Below are 6988 nucleotides of genomic sequence, written 5' to 3' on the forward strand. Positions count from 1 at the left end.
TGAAATCCCGTTTATGCAAATCTTCCAGTACAAGCGCTAGCCAATCAAACCGCGTGTATGCTGGGAGAGACTACGCAGGTCCAGCGCCATATAGACTTCTATCTATATGGCGCTGCGCAGGTCATTTCCTCATATTCCAAAAAATGGAGGGAAAATTCATTATAGCGGTAGTGAATCACCCGGTGCTGTATGATCAGTCTCTGTTCATCTACCGGGATACAAACCGGAGGAGCGAGGCATGGAGGGAGGTGGCAGAGACAGTGGATGAAACTGGTAGGTTTTCTCCTGTTTGGGGATTTTATATCCAGTTTACTTCGTTTTAACATTGCTATTGCTTTGTATGTCGGGGGCGGGAGATTCATGTGATTGGTTGTTGGTCGCGTTGCTCGCAAAAAATCCCCAAGTTTCAGACACGCCCACGCCAAGCGTCAACGCACGCCGCTGTGTGGACGGGCCGTTACAGAGCACCTCCTCCAACACACATGAACGCGCAATGCACGCCCAATTACGGCACGCCCAATGAGGGCACGAGATACATTTGTGCGTGCACGAGATGGAAGGCTGACAGACAGGGTGGCAATCCGTTTAGCCGGCCGGCTAAACGGATTGGATTGGATTTTTACAGTATTACGGCTTCCACAGATTTTTTGTCAAAGCACTTAAAATATTCATTGCTATCGGGATGTTAAGAGCATTCCATGTAATATAACAAAAAGTGTATCTCGAGCCGGTTTCTCAAACTTACCTACCCCACCTTTAATGGAGGGACCTGCACTGTAGGAGCCAATTAACTGTGGGTATAAAGGTAGGAACCTATGTGTGTTGGTGAGAGGTTCCGCCGGAAGGCCCATACAGTTTTTGACCACACACGGAACACACACACAAGGAGCACACATGCAGGCCCACATGCACACACATGCCCACATGCAGGCCCTTTCTCATTTCTCTAACTCCCCTCCTCGACTCCTTTCCTCTATACTTAGTCCCGCCCACAGGAGATGCGAGCCGAGGAGCCGAGGAGGGGAACCGAGGAGAGAGGAGGGGAAGCAGCAGGCGGTTAGAGAAATGAGAACTCCTCTCCTCTGAGCGGTCATTTTAAAGAGATGTCCATTAATGATGACAGGAGGCACAGCAGCCCTCTGTCTGATGGACAGATGTGTTCATGACGACTTATATATTTACTTTGATTCATTCACAGTGCGGTATAATGAGGCAATAACAGGCTACAGATGCGGACACACACACACACACATATATACATATATATATGTATATATTTATATAAATATATACAATTTCAGAATCAAACAGAGCACTCTCATAATAACGTAACACTATCAGAGACTTGATATATCCCCCCCCCCCCCCCATCTCCCCTCTCTGGTCGCTACAATGAGGACCATACATTACGGGCCAAAGGTTTTATTTACAAGTATTGAAAGTAAGCAGAGGACACCAAACCAACTGAGACCTGTCTGTCCGCTGCATCTACGCACTGTACAACACACACACCTCCTACACACTGTACCACACACACACCTACACACTGTACCACACGCACCTACAGCTAACAGCCTAACAGCCGTTGTGTATTTTATAATGTGAAGCACTAAATGGTTTTAGAAAAATATCGACTCTTTGTTTGTAGATATCTACTAAACTAAAGCAAATAAAGAGAATAGGTCTGTTATACTAGTGATATATATTATACACACTGCTCTGCTTTCTGCACGGACCTCACAGCTGTTCTCTCTGGAAACATCGAGAGCAGTTAATAAAATAATATCCAGGGGATGCATGCAGAGCTTTCATTGGCTGAGATAAGTCCGGCCGTGCGTCACGACTCTTTGAAACATCTCTGTTCCCGGAAATGCATCCACGAAGGAGCCGTGGAGGACCCATCAGTGTCAGTGGCGTTTTCTCCTGGAGGCCAAGGGAAGCCAGGCTTCCCCTGTTTTTTCGGATTGTAGTTATCATTTTAATAAATAAATAAAAACACTTTGTTTAGTTTCGGAAATTCTTTGTTGTGTGTTGCTGCCGGCCCGTCTCTCCCCCATTCTCATTGAGTATTTTACAAAGAGTGAAACAGTGCCCCTCTAGATGTTATGGTGAAACAGTAGATTGCACTCTCTGTTGCGAGAGGAGGCCAGTCGAAATTGGCTTCCCTTGATGAAAAAAAATGGAGGGATTGATCAATCAGATGAGGCTCACGTGATGCCCCTGCCAACCTGTGATTAGTCAGGGCCATGCCAAGGGAAGCCAGAGGCGGCTGGCTTCCCTTGCCTCACAATCCAATCAAATCGCATCAATTTAGTGTTGCAGTGACGCGTCCTAAAACCTGGAAGTAAGCTGCGCTCGGTTTCCCTCGACAAAAAAGCAATGGGATTTCTCCATAGGATTTTGGAAAATAGCTCGAAATAAGGTCTGTGGAAAACTAACCTGTTAGATAAATGCACGTTTTGTTTCAGTCGGATAATATCCACATGTCTACCCTACTTTTATAATTTTTGAATCATAAATCTAATCGATAGAAGTTAGATAGCGTCACCGCCGTTAGAAAGTAGCAAGCAACTGAAGCAAGTGCAAGTGTAGATTTGGAGTATTTAATCAAAAACAATTGTACTAAACTTCCGCTACAGCAGCAACAACAAATACAATCTGATGACAGGCCGATGCCCAAACTGGAGCTGTGTACAGCGAGGAACAAAGGAGCGAATCGGACGTAAAACGTTAAAGGTCTCCTGATTTAGTTTGCGAATGAATGCTTATTAGAGTTTCGGCTGGAGAGTGCGTGCGGACCTGTCGGTTAGATAACAGGCGTGTGTAAGTCCTGCATCTGTATGATACAAATGTGTGTAAAATGATACCGGGTGCTGTAATCACTCATCTGGTTACGTTATTACATTGACCACCACACCCCCGACCCAAAAGAAAGGACGTATTATTGGCTTCCCCTAATTTTTTTCCCACGCCACGCTACTGATCAGTGTATCCTCGGTTAGAGCTCCTCCAGAGAGCCTCCTCGACGCTTGATCCTCGGTCCTCGAAGTGCATTTAGAGAAATTAGATGTCCTTCAACATGGCGCGCTGAAATTCATTTCCGGGTCACTACCGGAGGACCGAGGAGTCGAGGAGGGGGATTTGATGAAATGAGAAAGGGCCACGGAGAACACGCACACACACAAACACGGGATTCAAAACAAAGCAAAAGGTATTGTGTAAACCATAAATATCGTGTGTTGAATGATGGGAAGAAACCAGTAAAAAAGGGAAATAAATGGACTATTTCGAACTGGAAACTTTGTTTCTAACTTTTATTCGGCAGCAAACAAGGTGTGCGTCAATTACACCCACTAAGCGGATCCTCAGAGGCTTAAAGCGTTGGCTTAGCCTCTATACATAGTCAAAAACTAGCCTTTTTTGGAGTAACACAAGAAGAAATGTTTTCGTTGCGTTTATCGAACGCTGAGAGCAGCTGCTCACCTTCTACCGGACGCCGAGAGGAGGACAACAACACGCCGGCTGCTCAGCCACCTGACGCCGAGAGGAGGACGGCTACAACTCGTTTGCTCATCTGCTGCACAGGAAGGCGACAGGAGCAACACGCTGAATGGTGCCGGGAAGCTTTTCGCCTCTTGGCACGGAACTACGTTCATAAGGAGGTATGTGTAGCGCGCTACAACCGGTTTAAATGGCCATAGGAATTAAGTTGTGTGCACACATAATGGCCCGTCCACACAGCGGCGTGCGTTGAAGCTTCCAACGCTTCTGCCCATTCACTTTGAATGGGGTGACGTCACTTTTAGCCGAACTGCATTTTGGGAAGCGACGTGGAGCGTTGCTGGCGTTGCTCGCTTCAAAAGTTGAGCAATGTTCAACTTTTGACGCCTCGACGGAGGCGTCAGCCAATCGAATCATATGCCAGTAGAAGCTCTAGCCAATCAAACCGCGTGCTTGTGTGTCTGGGGCGGGAGATTCATGTGATTGGTTGTTGGTCGAGTGTCAGACACGCCCGCCGGGCAAGCGTCAACGCATGCCGCTGTGTGGACGGGCCGTAAGGGGCGTAATTCTAATGCATTGGTTGTGAAAGGGATGAACAATAAGCGTTTGTATTGTACTGATTGATTTGTGACAATCCGTTTGACTTTAAGACATTCAAATATGGAGGAGCGCGCTGCGGACATACCAGCAGCTGACAGCGCGTCAGATTACGCGCTGCCAGCAGCTGGCAAGCTGGATAGCGTGGCCAGCTGTAGTGATGCGCAAAGCACTAAGCGGGTAGTTAAACTCTCTGCCAAAGCACTTGCGGAAAAACTTGAGAGGTTGCAAAATGGCAGAAAGGCTAAGCTAAATAAAGCTAGCAAATTAAGAACAAATATAAAAGATTTGATGTTAAGTGGTGAACATGCTAAGGTTCAAAATGCTCTTGATGGTTATATTGAATTGTGTGTTGAAGCCAGGTCTATGCATGACACTTTACTGGGTTTATTGCCACATGATGAAAGGGAAATACATGAAACATGGTTTAAAGCCAAAATTATGTTCAATGATGAATTTATTGTCCAAATCAAGGTTTGGGTTTGTGAAACTGAAGGTACTGTTGATAATAATGAAATCAATCCTGATGACAGTGTTTCTAATGTTGGTAAATGTTCAAACAAAAGTGACAGCAGTACAAAGTCAAGTACAACTTCATCTGCACAAATTATAGCAGCAGCAGAAAAGGCTGCAATTGTTGCTCGCATTGCAGGTTTAACTGAGAGGCATGCACTGGAGGAACAGCAGCTACAATTAAAGCTACAATTAAAGCTACAATTAAAGCGGAAAAATGAAAAGCTTGATTTGGAAACTGAGCTAGCTGTATCTACTGCTAGGCTAGCAGTTTTACAGGGTTCACATTTACGACGTTCCTCTCTTGCACCAATAAATGGAATGAACTCATACCTGGAAAAGGAAAAAAGGAAACTGGCATCGTTAAACATACTTAACCCCCTGACAAAGGAGTATGATTCCACATCATGGAAAATATCCTCCAGCAAACCAACAAAGATGAACATGGAACCAAAGCAAGCTGAAAGGCAGTTTGCATTTAAGGAAGATGCTTATGTACAAAATCAACATTATCTGGGAACATCACATGGGTTGATAACTGGTGAATCAACTGCATGGGAAAGTCAACAGGAAAATCACCATCAGCAAATCAATCGAATTCCACCTGAAGGTTTATTCACGATAATGCAAAAGCAAAATGAAATAACAGCTGCACTGGTTCACCAGCAAAGTTTACTGTCTCTACCAGCAAGAGACATGCCTATCTTTGATGGAGACCTGTTTCAGTACAAGGCTTTCATTAAAGCATTTGAACAAGGAGTGGAAAACAAAGCCAGCAAAGCTGACTGCTTGTACTATTTAGAACAGTTCACAAAAGGACAGCCACAGGAACTGGTTCGTAGCTGCCAGCACATGGCTCCAGAACGTGGCTACATTGTGGCAAAGGGTATTTTGAAAGAACATTTGAATGAGTACAAGATCGCTGCTGCTTACATAGGAAAGGCTCTTGCTTGGCCAACAATAACAAAGGCAGAAGACATTAAAGCACTACAAGCCTATGCTTTATTTCTGCGTGGATGTGCTAATGTGATGGAAAAACTTCAGTACATGCAGGAGTTGGATATGCCCTCCAATATGAAAATGGTTGTCTTCAAGTTGCCATACAAACTAAGGGAACAATGGAGAAACAAAGCTCATAACATCATGGAAGCCTCAAACAACAGAGCTCATTTAATTGACTTGGTCAAATTAATTGAGAGACATGTACGAGTCCTTTCTGATCCGATCTTTGGAGACATCGAGGATTCAGGACATAAATCAGTTGCTATAAAATCTTCCAACATGTTTCAGCCACAATCAAAGAACACAATGAAAGGAAGTAGTTTTGCCGCTACAGTATTCTCAATGAGTGAGGTCGGAATTAAAACGACAAATAACTCAAAAACCACAGGAGAGCTTGGTGTGTCATTGTTGTGATCACAACACTCACGTTTTGGACAGATGTAAGCAGTTCAGCAAAAGGAAGCACAGAGACTAAATTCAATTTCTAAAGGAGAAATTAATTTGCTTTGGATGCTTGTGTGTATTGGACTCATAAGCCGGGACTGTAAACAACGCTTGATCTGTGAGGTTTGTGAAAAGCAACATCCTACTGCGCTCCACATAAATACATCTAATGTGGAATTGGGACAAACCGCTAAATCACAAACCCCCCCTCAGACACGTGGACGTACAGGGGCCGGAAATGATGGCTGCATTCTTTCAATTATTCCAGTGCAGGTCAAGTCCACAAAGGGAAGTGAGATTATACAGACCTATGCATTTTTAGATCCTGGAAGCACAGCCACATTCTGCTCAGAAGATCTCATGCACAGATTGAACATCACAGGAAAAATAACTCATTTTCTTTTGAAGACTATGGGACAGAAAAAGGTCGTTCCAGCTTACTCCTTATTTGGGATGGAGCTATCTGGTCTTGAGGAAAATAACTTTGATCCTCTACCAGAAGTCCTCACACAGAAGCAAATGCCAGTAACCAAAGAAAACATTGCTACAGCCGCAGATGTGAAGAGGTGGAATCATTTGTCAAAAGTTCATATCCCCAGCATAAATGCCAATGTTGACATGTTGATTGGAACCAACGCTCCCAAGATATTGGAACCTTGGGAAATTGTCAACAGTTGTGGAAATGGCCCATACGCTATAAGAACAGTGTTGGGATGGGTCATCAATGGTCCTTTACATGGAAGCAGCAATGGCAGCGATGTTGACATGGAGCTTTCTTCTGTTGTGGTGAATAGGATTTCTATTTCCAAATTGGAGCTCATGCTTAGCAGTCAGTATAATCATGACTTTAATGAAAAGCCCTCAGAGGAAAAAGAGATGTCAAGGGACGACCAAACATGTATGGAAATCATGAATACATCTGCAACACTAC

Source organism: Gymnodraco acuticeps, unplaced genomic scaffold (assembly GCF_902827175.1).
Source record: "Gymnodraco acuticeps unplaced genomic scaffold, fGymAcu1.1, whole genome shotgun sequence".
NCBI lineage: Eukaryota > Metazoa > Chordata > Actinopteri > Perciformes > Bathydraconidae > Gymnodraco > Gymnodraco acuticeps.